Source organism: Arachis hypogaea, chromosome 18 (assembly GCF_003086295.3).
Source record: "Arachis hypogaea cultivar Tifrunner chromosome 18, arahy.Tifrunner.gnm2.J5K5, whole genome shotgun sequence".
Lineage (NCBI taxonomy): Eukaryota > Viridiplantae > Streptophyta > Magnoliopsida > Fabales > Fabaceae > Arachis > Arachis hypogaea.
In genome coordinates this window covers 106,236,713-106,250,889 of record NC_092053.1, presented here as the reverse complement: position 1 = coordinate 106,250,889, position 14,177 = coordinate 106,236,713, and positions in this window count along the sequence as shown.

Sequence of the window (14,177 nt, the reverse complement as noted above, 5' to 3'; positions counted from 1 at the left end):
AGAAGGTGAAGAAGGAGAAAGGAAGATGATGAAAAGAGTGGCTGAGAGAAAAGATATAAGGGGAGAATGATGTGGAAATGAAAAGAGTGGATTCGAGATTAAAATAAAAAGAGTGGTAGAAAGAATGGTTAATTTTAAAATTTTAAATAGTTTTTATGGGTATAACATTAATTTTATTTTATTTTTGGATAGATTTATCAATATGACTAAATTTTTCATCATCATAAATGGTCATTTATTCAATTTTCGAAAAATTTTAAAAATATCTCTAATGTTAATTTCTTTTCATTTTGTTTCTAAGAGTATCTTTAATGCTATTTTTATTATTTTAAGTTTAATTTCATTTTGAGTCCTATTAAATGATACATTAGCGTTTGTGGGTCATATGTCATAAATAATTATTTGAAACTAAAAATGAGATTTATTACCTTAATGCTTGGTTTCAGTTTAATTAAAATTTTATATTATTTTAATTATTTTATTAACATAGTTATATAAGTGACAAAATTTTATTAGTTTTTTATCAAAGTAATACTATTTGTCTAAGGTGAAATCGGTTTTATTTTATCTATAAATTCTAATGCAAATTTTAATTCTAAATCAGTTTACTTCTTAAAAGTATCAAAAGTGATACTATAATATCACTCCATTAGAGTTACTCTAATATTTTTTAATTATAATTTTGAGGGTTAATATTATTAATGGAAATATCAATGTATGACTGTATGTTGATGTGTCACTAATACATAATAACCCTCTATTCACGTGTTAGTAACATATTAGGGTAGGATTGTCATGTTATATGTTATCTATTTCAGAATATAATTGAAATGTCAGCGTAATATTAGTACCAAATGTTAATAACAATTTTGAAATAAAATATAAACATTTAGAACAAAAATAGTATTTACTAGTTTGTAAATAATTTTATAAGTCAAAATCAAATTGGACAATATCTTTAAAAAGAGTCAAAATAAAAGAAAGAACAATACTATAATTAACAAACATAGTCTCTCAAAAGTCTATTTGTAATTCTATTTTTTCTCTCTCTTCTTAGTACTATGGTATGTGAATTGCCACTTAATTGATCCCCATTATTAATACAATTCAGATTTCCTTCTGTGATTTGTAACTCTTCATCCATTTATTGCATTTGTGCCATATCAGCATCCAATTTTGCCTCATTTGCTAGGACCTTCATCCTATCGTTACCCTCTCCTTAAAATTAACCTTGCTCTCAATGTTAAGATTAGGATAATTGTTGAAAACTTCATCAACATCTTTCCAAGTAGTAAAGTCTACAGAATTTTCATGACATTAGACTAACACTTGAAAAATTCTTGTTGCCTCTAAGGATGTTTCGTGACCCAATGATCTTAGTAGACCTGAACACTGGACCAAAGTCTAAATAGTAAATAGTAATGGTAGGTATTGCTACTGTGAATCCCCTGAAACTTCTTAAGCAAGAAAATGTGAAATAGTAATGGTAGATATTGCTACTGTGAATTCTTATCACTTCTGGCAACTCTAGCCAATATGCAATATGTCACTGTGCTCAATTTATTAAAAATTTTCAAAGGGCCAAAATAGCGCATCTTCAATTTCTGATGCTTACGCAATGCCACAGATTATTGGCGATATGGTTGTAACTTAACAAGAACTAAATCTCCAACCTGGAACTTCTCAAATTTGTGTTTACTATCAGCAATGTGCTTCATAAACAATTAAGATCTTTGCAAATTTTGCTTAAGATGCACTAAGAGTTTATCTCCCTCTTCAATCATATCCCTGGTCATCCAAGGGGCTGGCTCCATATTTCACTAGAGAAAGAGAATCTCTGCCATATAGAGATTTATAGGGATGTATTTTGATGCTGGAGCAGCATGATATGTTGTACCAATATTGAGCCCATGGGAGCATTCTTACCCAACTCTTGGGATTATCAAAATAAAAATATCGCAAGTATATCTCTAATGTTTGATTCAACACCTCACTTTGACTATCAATTTGTGGGTGATAGGATAAGCTTATAGCCGATTGAATATCTTGCAATTGAAATAATTTCTACCATAACCCACTAATGAAGATTTTATTTTATTGGATATGATGATGGCTGGGAAGCCATGTAACTTAATCACATGATTAAGAAAATTGTTAGCAACTATCTTGCTGGTGAAGCCCATTTCAAAGGAATAAAATGAGCATGTTTGGTGAGCCTATCAATCACTACCATAATGACCATGAATATATGGAATGGGGGTAAGGACATAATAAAATCCATACACATAGCCTCCCAAATTTACGATGGAATGGGTAGTGAATGAAGTAAACCAGCAGAGTATTTATTCTGAATTTTTGCCTTCTAACAAATAGCACAACCCAAAACATAGTCTTTGATAATTTATTGCATTTTTGGCTAGTAGAATTGAGAGTAGATTCTTGTTGTTGTCTTAGCCACTCCAGAATGTCCCTGTACTACTGAGTCATGATATTCATGGAGAATTATGCCAATCAAGGGACTGTCACTTAGAATTACCAACTTATGTTTCTAAAACAGCAACCCATTCCTAATTTCATAATACAAGTGTTGCATACCTTAGTTCTGGTGAAGTTGCCAAATCTACTGCAAATCAGAATTTGAAGCAACTTCATCTTTTAATTGCTGCAACCAATGGGTTCTGGCATGGACATAGCAGTGAAAAAGTATGATGATAAGTGTAAGATCCAAAACTTTCGAAAAATATTATTATGAATTAATTTTAATTTATATATTCATTAAAAATTTTATTTTTAGAAATTATTTTATTAAAAGTAATTAAATCAAGTTTTGATAATTAAATTGAAAATTTTACTTAATCTTATAATTATTGAATAATTTTATATATTTAAATTATACAACTTAACAGTTGTAAAAAAATAAGAATTTTATACTATTTAGTTAAATAATTGAGATTTTGGAATTTAATACTCTAATTTTTATAAATAAAGAAAATTAATTAAATTATTTCTAATTTTAAATTAGAATACCTAATTAAATGCTAATTAGCAAATTAATAATTAAATAATATTTTTAAAATACTTTTAATGATTAAATTAGATTTGAAATTAATAAAACATATCCTAATTTGATTAAAATTTCTAAAGGCAAATATTCCTAAATTAAATCCAAACTCTAACTTTAACCAAATTAACCCTAACCCCTCTAAAGTAACCCTAGCTGCCATTCACTTTTGCTTTCCTAAGCTAACCTATAGCAGAAACAAAAGAAAGGGAAAGAAAGAAGAACGGGGGCACGGGAGGAAGGGAAAGCTTAAAAGAAAAGGGGGAAGGAAAGGGGACGGCGCCGGCGGGACTGGGAGCTGCCGTCACCATTGAGTCACTGAGAGAAAGGGGGAAGGAAAGGGGATGGCGCCGGCGGGATTGGGAGCCACCGTCACCGTCGAGTCAGAGAGAGAGAGAGAGAGAGAGAGAGAGAGAGAGAGAGAGAGAGGCCGTGACTGGAAGGAGAGAGTAGCTGCCACCACTGGCCTGGAGCCCGCCGCTCGTGTCCCGCCGCGTCGCCATCTCACCGCGTCCAGCTTGCCGCCGATCTGTCCACGAACCGCAGTCGAGGAAGGAGAGAAAGCAAGCACGAGGGAGCTGTTCTGCGCCGTCGAGGGTCCCATTCCTGTTAGATCTGTCGCCGTCATGCCTTTGTGTTGCCGAAGGAGCCTCCATTCGCTTCGCCGATCTGTCACCGTGCTACTGGGCTATCGCTGCCACCACCAAAAACCCCGCGTCGTCGCCGTCCTCGTCGAAACCACCGCCAGATCCGCCGCCGTCGCTATCGTTACTCTCACCGCGACTTGTCATCGTCACTGGAGCCAGCCACCTTCATCGCCATTCATGTCGTCACCACTTCTCGCCACTGCTGAGCCATCGTCGGACTGTGCACCGCCACGTAGGGCCGTTCCTAGTTGGTGCCGTGGCTGGTGGTTGCCTCTGCTTTTGGTGTAAGCACCCCGTCGGAGCTTAGTTACCGTTCTGCTCTCCAGAAGTTATCACCAGAGCTGCGGCTGCTCCGCCGCCGCCTCTGCTGCTGGAGAAGCGGCAGCAAACCGCCGCTTCTCTGAATCCTCTATCTTGGTAAGCTCTAACCTTACTTCTAAATCTCCCTGTTCGTTAAGTGCATTGTTAACGTGAGCGTGTTGATGAGGATGTTGTGCTAGGTTTATGGTTACCGCGAGTTTTTTGTTGTACACCAACACCGGAGCTGCTGCTACTTGACTCAGTTATTTCTTCTGGGTTACGGTAAGCGTTTTCGTTTCGAAAAGCCCTTTAGTCATTATTATGTTACCTTACGCTGAGGTTTTGCGGCGTTAATTGCTATAAGATTGAGTTTCGGTTATCCTATGTTGTGACTAGAGTTGTTGTGGTTGCTGCATAAGCGGTTTGGAGCTGAGGTTGCAGCTGCCGCTGGTTGCGGGCCGAAAAGAAAGGTTTCTTGATGCGTTTGGTTTATGAGTTTCGATTATTCGAGGTAGGGTTTTTTCTTAAAACTTATTTTTATCTTACAGAGTTGTTATAAATAGATATCGATGTGAAAAATATATTTCTATGATTATGCTTGTCTTATGGATGTGGCATTTTGATGTATTGAATTATTGATTGCTTCAGTGGTGTGTGGTTATTGATAAAAGAGTGGTTTGTAAAGTTATTTGATTTAATGTTATTAAATGTGCTTTTTTTGGGGTCTTGGAGTTAGTTTGTTAATGTAAATGAGTCGGTTTTTGAAATGATTTGAGATACAAAATGAATGGATTTTTGGAAGCGGTTTGGTTTAAAATTAGTTTGATTTGATAAATTACTTAACATTGGAGCTAGTTTGATTTTGAAGAAAAGATTTATTATTGGAATTGATTCAATTTGAAAATAATTTGATATTAGAACTGGATGAATTTTGGAAAATGATTGAGACTTGGAAATGGTTGAGAAGTGTTTGAGAAATGTTTGGATGGGACCCGAAAAGGGTTGCAGAGTCCGAGTTTTAGAGGAGATGCTGCCGAAATTTTATAAAATTAGAAGTTTCATTTGAAGTAATTATTTTAAAAGAATTATGTTTTGGATTGGGATTGTTGATGAACGGAATGGAAAGAAGGATGATGAGGATTTTCTTTGAAATATGATTTTTGAATGAATTTGGAAATGAGATATGGGTTGACGAATGATGATGATGTTGAGAATGACTTAGACATTGATGAATGTTGAATGAATTATTCATATGGCTTATAAATTTGAATTATTTGAGACACGAGTGATACGGAAAAAATTAATTCTCCGTAATAACTACCGGCAAGTGCACTGGATCGTATCAAGTAATAAAACTCACTAGAGAGTGAGGTCGATCCCACGAGGATTAACGGATTAAGCAATCAATGGTTAATTGATTATCCTAGTTAGACTGTTCATATTGGAGTAATAAGCAACAGGAAATGTAAATTACACGAAAGTAAAGAAAAGGTTAAAGTGTAGAGAAGTAAATTGACAGAAATGTAAAGTGCAAGAAAGTAAATAACCGTAAAGTAAATAAAAGATAAAAGAAGCATTGGGATCAAGAGATATTGGATTCTCCGGATCAAGTTCATTCTCATCTCTTCCTCAATCAATGCATTCATTGATCTCCTTGGAAATCTTAAGTGATTGAATCCCAATTCCTTGGCAATCCAATCTCTCTAAGCTTGAACAATTGCCCAATTCCTTGATTTAATTGCTCATGGGAAGATATTGGTAGGATTATACCACACACCTTCACAGATCAAAGTATTGGTAGGATTACATGTCACTATATCCATCCAACCCCCAACCTAATCCAATGTAAGAAATATTTCAAGCATGGTTTTGTGATTTCCCTTCCAAGCCTATCACAAAACCCAAGTACATTCAATTTCTCTTCCAAGATAATTAAATGCTTGAATGAAGAATGAAATCTTTCTAGCAAAATCAAGAGAAAAGACAGAGGAAGAAGAATGAAAACTACAATTGATCCATTAAATAACAATAGAGCTCTCTAACCCAATGAAAAGAGTTAGTTGTTCATTGCTCTATTCAAACAGAAAATAAAGAAAGTACAGAAAAATAAAGATGAAGATTAAGAATTAAAATTGAAATTGAAACTTCAAAATTCATAAATAAAAATTACAACTTAAATCAAACTACTACTAAGGAAGAAAAGAAAATAAAAGGATGAGGAATGTATGAGGGGAGGGTTCCGAAGACCCACTCCCAGTGGTGTGTGCCAGGGAATGTGTGTGCCTGATTTTGGACTCCCCTCCAATCCAGAATATTTCCTCCAATCCAGCTAATGCCTATATATAGGCTTACAAACTAAAAGATGAAAATACAAATTACAAATGAAAATTCCTAATCTAGATGCTTCTTGTGCCTTGGATTGAGTGATGTTTGATGGGCTCTACTTGCTTGCATGATCCAGGGGTGTATTGGGGCCTTTAGTGGTGTTGCCAGTGTCAAAAACTGCTATCAGACCTTTCTTCAGCGTTTGCGTCAACGTTGGCACGCAAATGTTTACTCCAACGCTCTTCCTCGTGTGCGCACGCACAAGGCAGTGTGTGTGCGCACACTAGCAAAAATGTCCAATGCTAGCGTTTGTTGTGAGCGTTGGAGGCAGCGTTGGTGGGCTAACGTTCCACTTATGCGTATGCACACTCACTTGTCCGTACGCACACATGCCAATTCTCTTCTTGTGCGTACGCACACTGCTCTTTGTGTATGCACACATGGTGATTCTTCCGGCTTCTAAATTTTGAGATGTATCGAGAATGTTGGGGGTAACGTTGGTTCACCAACATTCCCTCCAATGTTTGCACCTCTTCTTTATACAATGTTGTGCCTGAGCCTTGGAACGTTGCCTAGCAACGTTGGTGAGCCAACTTTGGGCACCAATGTTGCTTCCTCTACTTCTTTCTCACCCTTCCTCTGCTTCTCTTTTAAGCTCTTTTCTTTCATGCTTGTTTGGTGCCTTTTTTACTTCTTTTTTCCACCAATTTCTGCAAAATAGATCAACTCAAAGAGATGAAAGTAATCTATGATTTAAGCACAAAAATACTCAATAATTAAGCATGATTAGTGAAAATTAAAGGTGAAGAGCATAGAAAAACAGGCCATGATGCCTTGGCATCAACGAGTTTCCCTGGGTAGACGCAGTAGCTTGCCACCACTTGCTCCAGGTTGAGACTCGATACTCTGTTGATCCTACGACGTAAGGGTGACTGGGCACTTATAAATTCTCGGGAATGGTACCCCTATTGAGCGATTTGACATATATATATGGTGCGAAATTTAGAGTCCACGAACTAACCGGCAAATGCACTGGGTCATACCAAGTAAAACCTCAGGTGAGTGAGGGTCGATCCCACGAGGATTGATGGATTAAACAATAATAGTTGATTAATTTACTTAGTTAGGCAAACAGAAAATAGTGTTTGAGAGTTCAAAGACATTAAATAATAGAAAGAATATTAAAGAAAGGCCAGTAAATAAGTTGGGAATAAAGTATGGAGAAATAGTTAAGCCTTCAGAGTTATCTATTTTCCGGATTGACTTTTCTTATTAATTTATTTTAATCATGTAAGATTTAATTCATGGCAACTATATGTGACTAGACCCTAATTCTTTAGACTTTTCTAGTCTCCTCTAAAATTCATCAACAACCAATTCCTTGGTCAATTAATTCCAATTAGGGGGTGAAGTTCAATACTAGTTATCTGCCACAAAAATCCTAATTACTCAAATATAAGAGGATTATATGTCACGTATCCCATTAAATTTAGATAATTAAAATTTAGGAGAAGTTGTTTTCAAGCTGTTGTTCAAGTAAAGAGCTTTTCCAAGTTATACAAGAACTCAATTAGAAAGAGGGTCATTCTTCCGTTCCACCCAAATTCATAAAATAAAGAACGAAAACAATTCTTAAATATAAATCAGTACATGAATTAAAAATAAAAAAATAATAAAATCAATCCATACAATAGACGGAGCTCCTAACCTTAACAGTGGAGTTTAGTTGCTCATGGTTCAGAGAGAAAATAAGGATTCTGATAAAATGTATTTTGGTAGTTTGGAATGGAATGGGATCCCCCCTTTAAGAAAAGTTTCTTCTTTTTATATCTAATCCTAATTAATTTAAAATCTATTTTCTAAAATTAAAATAATATCTTTTCCTATTTTAAAATAAAATTAAATTTAAATCAGAATTAATAGGAATCAACATTTTCTGCACTTCACGCTTGTCACGCGTACGCGTCGATGGTCTTCTTCGCATATCACGCGTGCGCACGCGTCACTGTGCAACTTCGCTTTTCACGCGTACGCATTAGGTACGCGCACGCGTCGCCATGGAAAGCTCCAAATCACGTGTGCGCGTCGCTCCTCGCTGTCATCTCCTTTAATTCTTGTGCTCCTTCCATTTGTGCAAGCTTCCTCTCCATCCTCTAAGCATTTTTGCCCGATATAGCCTTCTTCTCTTTTTCTGCGGAAGCTTCATCAAATCCAACCAAATGCTGCATAAAATAAACAGAATTGCACAAGACTCAAAGTAGCATCCATAGTGGCTAAAAGATAATTAATTCTTGATTTATTAGTTTTTAAATAAAAATCATATTTCTAGACTTTACTATGAGTTTGTGTGTTTTTATGTGATTTCAGGTAATTTCTGGCTAAAATTGAGGGACTTGAGCAAAAATCAGATTCAGATGCTGAAGAAGGACTGCAGATGCTGTTGGATTCTGATCTCCCTGTACTCAAAATGGATTTTCTAGAGTTACAGAAGTCCAAATGGCGCGCTCTCAATTGCGTTGGAAAGTAGACATCCAAGGCTTTCCAAAAATATATAATAGTCCATACTTTGCCCGAGTTTAGACGATGCAAACTGGCGTTCAACGCCAGCTTTCTGCCCTATTCTAGAGTTAAACGCCAGAAACAGGTTGCAAAGCAGAGTTAAACGCCAGAAATAGGTTACAAACTGGTGTTTAACTCCAAGGAAGACCTCTACACGTGAAAGCTTCAATGCTCAGCCCAAGCACACACCAAGTGGGCCCGGAAGTGGATTTCTGCATCAATTACTTATTTCTGTAACCCTAGTAACTAGTTTAGTATAAATAGAACTTTTTACTATTGTATTTATATCTTTTGATCATGTTTTGATGATTGAACCCTCTTTGGGAGGCTGGCCATTCGGCCATGCCTGGACCATTATCACTTATGTATTTTCAACGGTAGAGTTTCTACACACCATAGATTAAGGTGTGGAGCTCTGCTGTTCCTCATGAATTAATGCAAAGTACTATTATTTTTCTATTCAATTCAAGCCTATTTCTTCTCTAAGATATTCATTCGCGCACAAGAACATGATGAATGTGATGATTATGTGACGCTCATCATCATTCTCACTTATGAACGCGTGCCTGACAAACACTTCCGTTCTATTCAATTCAAGCCTATTTCTTCTCTAAGATATTCATTCGCGCACAAGAACATGATGAATGTGATGATTATGTGACGCTCATCATCATTCTCACTTATGAACGCGTGCCTGACAAACACTTCCATTCTACATGTAAACAAGCTTGAATGTGTATCTCTTAGCATCCTGATCGTGAGATCAAAATCTTCGTGGTATAGGCTAGAATTATTGGCGACCATTCTTGAGATCCGAAAAGTCTAAACCTTGTCTGTGGTATTCCGAGTAGGATCTGGGAAGGGATGGCTGTGACGAGCTTTGGTGCACGAAATTGTGATGTCCAGGCTCGAACAATCCCTGGCAACGTGAGCAACTTGGTACGCGTAATCGTGATTACACTTTCATAATTTGTCACAACTTCGATACAACTAACCAGCAAGTGCACTGGGTCGTCCAAGTAATACCTTACGTGAGTAAGGGTCGAATCCCACGGAGATTGTTGGTATGAAGCAAGCTATGGTCACCTTGTAAATCTCAGCCAGGCAGATATAAAGTGATAATGGTGTTTTCGAATTTAATATAATAAAATAGGGATAGAAATACTTATGTAATTCATTGGTAGGAATTTCAGATAAGCGAATGGAGATGCTTTCGTTCCTCTGAACCTCTGCTTTCCTGCTATCTTCATCCAATCAGTCTTACTCCTTTCCATGGCTGGCTTTATGTAAGGGCATCACCGTTGTCAGTGGCTACATCCCCTCCTCTCAGTGAATAATATGCTCACGCACCCTGTCACGGCACGGCTATTCATCTGTCGGTTCCCGATCATGCTGGAATAGGATTCACCCTCCTTTTGCGTCTGTCACTAACGCCCAGCATTCGCGAGTTTGAAGCTCGTCACAGTCATTCAATCATTGAATCCTACTCGGAATACCACAGACAAGGTTTAGACTTTCCGGATTCTCTTGAATGCCGCCATCATTCTAGCTTACGCCACGAAGATTCCGGTTAAGAGATCTAAGAGATATTCATTCTAGCTTATTTCATGTAGAACGGAAGTGTTTGTCAGGCACGTGTTCATAGGGGAGATGGTGATGAGCGTCACACATAATCATCACCTTCATCACGTTCTTGGGTGCGAATGGGTATCTTAGAAGCGAAATAAGATGAATTGAATAGAAAACAGTAGTACTTTGCATTAATCTTTGAGGAACAGCAGAGCTCCACACCTTAATCTATGGAGAGTAGAAACTCTACCGTTGAAAATACATAAGTGAAAGGTCCAGGCATGGCCGAGATGTCCAGCCCCCAAAACGTGATCAAAGGATCATAAAGTAATCCAAAGATGCCTAATACAATAGTAAGAGGTCCTATTTATAATAAACTAGCTACTAGGGTTTACATGAGTAAGTATTTGATGTATAAATCCACTTTCGGGGCCCACTTGGTGTGTGTTTGGGCTGAGCTTAAGTGTTGCACGTGCAGAGGCCATTTGTGGAGTTGAACGCCAGTTTTTGTGCCAGTTTGGGCGTTCAACTCTGGTTTTGGATCCTTTTCTGGCGCTGGACGCCAGATTTGGGTAGAAAGCTGGCGTTTAATGCCAGTTTACGTCATCAATTCTTGGCCAAAGTATGGACTATTATATATTGTTGGAAAGCTCTGGATGTCTACTTTCCAACGCAATTGGAAGCGCGCCATTTCGAGTTTTGTAGCTCCAGAAAATCCACTTTGAGTGCAGGGAGGTCAGAATCCAACAGCATCAGCAGTCCTTTTTCAACCTCTGAATCTGATTTCTGCTCAAGTCCCTCAATTTCAGCCAGAAAATACCTGAAATCACGAAAAAACACACAAACTCATAGCAAAGTCCAGAAATGTGAATTTAACACAAAATCTATTAAAAACATCCCTAAAAGTAACTAGATCCTACTAAAAACATACTAAAAACAATGTCAAAAAGCGTATAAATTATCCGCTCATCACAACACCAAACTTAAATTGTTGCTTGTCCCCAAGCAACTGAAAATCAAAATAGGATAAAAAGAATATAATATACTATAAATTCCAAACTATCAATGAAACAGAGCTTCAATCATATGAGCGGGACTTATAGCTTTTTGCCTCTTGAATAGTTTTGGCATCTCACTTTATCCATTGAGGTTCAAAATGATTGGCATCTATAGGAACTTCAGATTTCGAATAGTGTTATTGACTCTCTTAGTTCAGTATGATGATTCTTGAACACAGCTTCTTTATGAGTCTTGGCCGTAGCCCTAAGCATTTTGTTTTCCAGTATTACCACCGGATACATAAATGCCACAGACGCATAATTGGATGAACCTTTTCAGATTGTGACTCAGCTTTGCTAAAGTCCCCAATTAGAGGTGTCCAGGGTTCTTAAGCACACTCTTTTTTTTTGCTTTGGACCTTGACTTTAACCGCTCAGTCTCAAGTTTTCACTTGACACCTACACGCCACAAGCACATGGTTAGGGACAGCTTGGTTTAGCCGCTTAGACCAGGATTTTATTCCTTTAGGCCCTCCTATCCACTGATGCTCAAAGCCTTGGGATCCTTTTTAATTGCCCTTGCCTTTTGGTTTTAAGGGTTATTGGCTTTTTGCTCTTGCCTCTTGGTTTTAAGAGCTTTGGCTTTTTCTGCTTGCTTTTTCTTTTTCTTTCTATTTTTTTTCGCCTAATTTTTTTTTTCGCCTAATTTTTTTCTGCAAGCTTTGTTCTTTGCTGCTTTTTCTTGCTTCAAGAATCATTTTTATGATTTTTCAGATTATCAAATAACATGTCTCCTAGTCATCATTCTTTCAAGAGCTAACATATTTAACATTCTTAAACAACAACTTCAAAAGACATATGCACTGTTCAAGCATACATTCAGAAAACAAGAAGCATTGTCACCACATCAATATAATTAAACTAAGTTCAAGGATAAATTCGAAACTCATGTACTTCTTGTTCTTTTGAATTAAAACATTTTTCATTTAAGAGAGGTGATGGATTCATAGGACATTTATAACTTTTAAGACATAGTTACTAACTACTAATGATCATGTAATGAAGACACAAACACAGATAAGCACATAACATAGAAAATGAAAAACAGAAGAAATAAGAACAAGGAATGAATCCACCTTAGTAATGGTGGCGTTTCCTTCTTGAGGAACCAATGATGTCCTTGAGTTCTTCTATGTCTCTTCCTTGTCTTTGTTGCTCCTCCTTCATTGCTTTTTAGATCTTCTCTGATTTCATGAAGGATGATGGAGTGCTCTTGATGTTCCACCCTTAGTAGCTTCCAATAATTGTGTGGAAGAAAATGTATCCCCTGAGGTATCTCAGGGATCTCTTGATTTGCAGTCAAATGTTCTTCCACTGAGCTATAGACCCTTGATGGAAGCTTTTGTCTTCCCTTTCCTCTTTCTAGAGGTTTCTCTGGCCTTAGGTGCCATCAATGGTTATGGAAAAAACAAAAAAGCTATGCTTTTACCACACCAAACTTAGAATGTTGCTCGCCCTCGAGCAAAAGAAGAAAGAATGAAGAAGATATGGAGGAGATGGATGGGAGTGTGTATTCGGCCATATGGGTGGGATTGGGTGGGAGAGAGATGTTGAATTTTGAAGGTAGTGGGTGTATGGATGTGAGTGGTAAATGGATAACAGAAGGGATGATCATGAATGGAAAGAGAGATGATGAGGTAGGTGGGGATCCTGTGGGGTCCACAGATCCTGAGATGATCCTGTGGGGTCCACAGATCCTGAGGTGTCAAGGCATTTACATCCCTGCACCAATTTAGGCATGTAAAATGCCCTTGCACACAACTCTGGGCGTTCAGCGCCAGGTTGGTGCCCATTTTGGGCGTTCAACGCCCCTTTGCTGCCATTTCTGGCGTTGAACGCCAGAACCATGCTTGTTCTGGGTGTTCAGCGCCAGGATGCTCCCATTCTGGGCGTTCAGCGCCAGAACTATGCTCTGTTCTGGCGTTTGAACGCCAGACAGATGCTCCTCCAGGGTGTGATTTTTCTTCTGCTGTTTTTGATTCCGTTTTTAATTTTTATATTTATTTTGTGACTCCTCATGATCATGAACCTATAAAGACACATAACTAAGAAAAATATAGTTAGATAAATAAACATTGGGTTGCCTCCCAACAAGCACTTCTTTAATGTCAATAGCTTGACAGTGGGCTCTCATGGAGCCTCACAGATGTGCAGAGCTTTGTTGAGACTCTCCAACACCAAACTTAGAGTTTGGTTGTGGCCTCCCAACACCAAACTTAGAGTTTGACTGTGGGGGCTATGGTTGACTCTGCTTGGAGAGAAGCTTTTTCTGCTTCCTCTCCATGGTTGCAGAGGGAGATCCTTGAGTTTTAAACACAAGGGAGTTCTCATTCCATTGAAGGAATATTTCACCTCTGTCAACATCAATCACAGCTCTTGCTGTGGCCAGGAAAGGTCTTCCTAGGATGATGGATTCATCCTCTTCCTTTCCAGTATCCAGGACTATGAAATCAGCAGGGATGTAAAGGCCTTCAACCTTTACTAACACGTCCTCTACTTGTCCATAAGCCTATTTTCTTGAGCTGTCTGCCATCTCTAATGAGATTTTAGCAGCTTGCACCCCATAGATTCCCAGTTTCTCTATTACAGAGAGGGGCATGAGGTTTATTCCTGAACCAAGGTCACACAGAGCCTTAAAGATCATGGTGCCTATGGTAC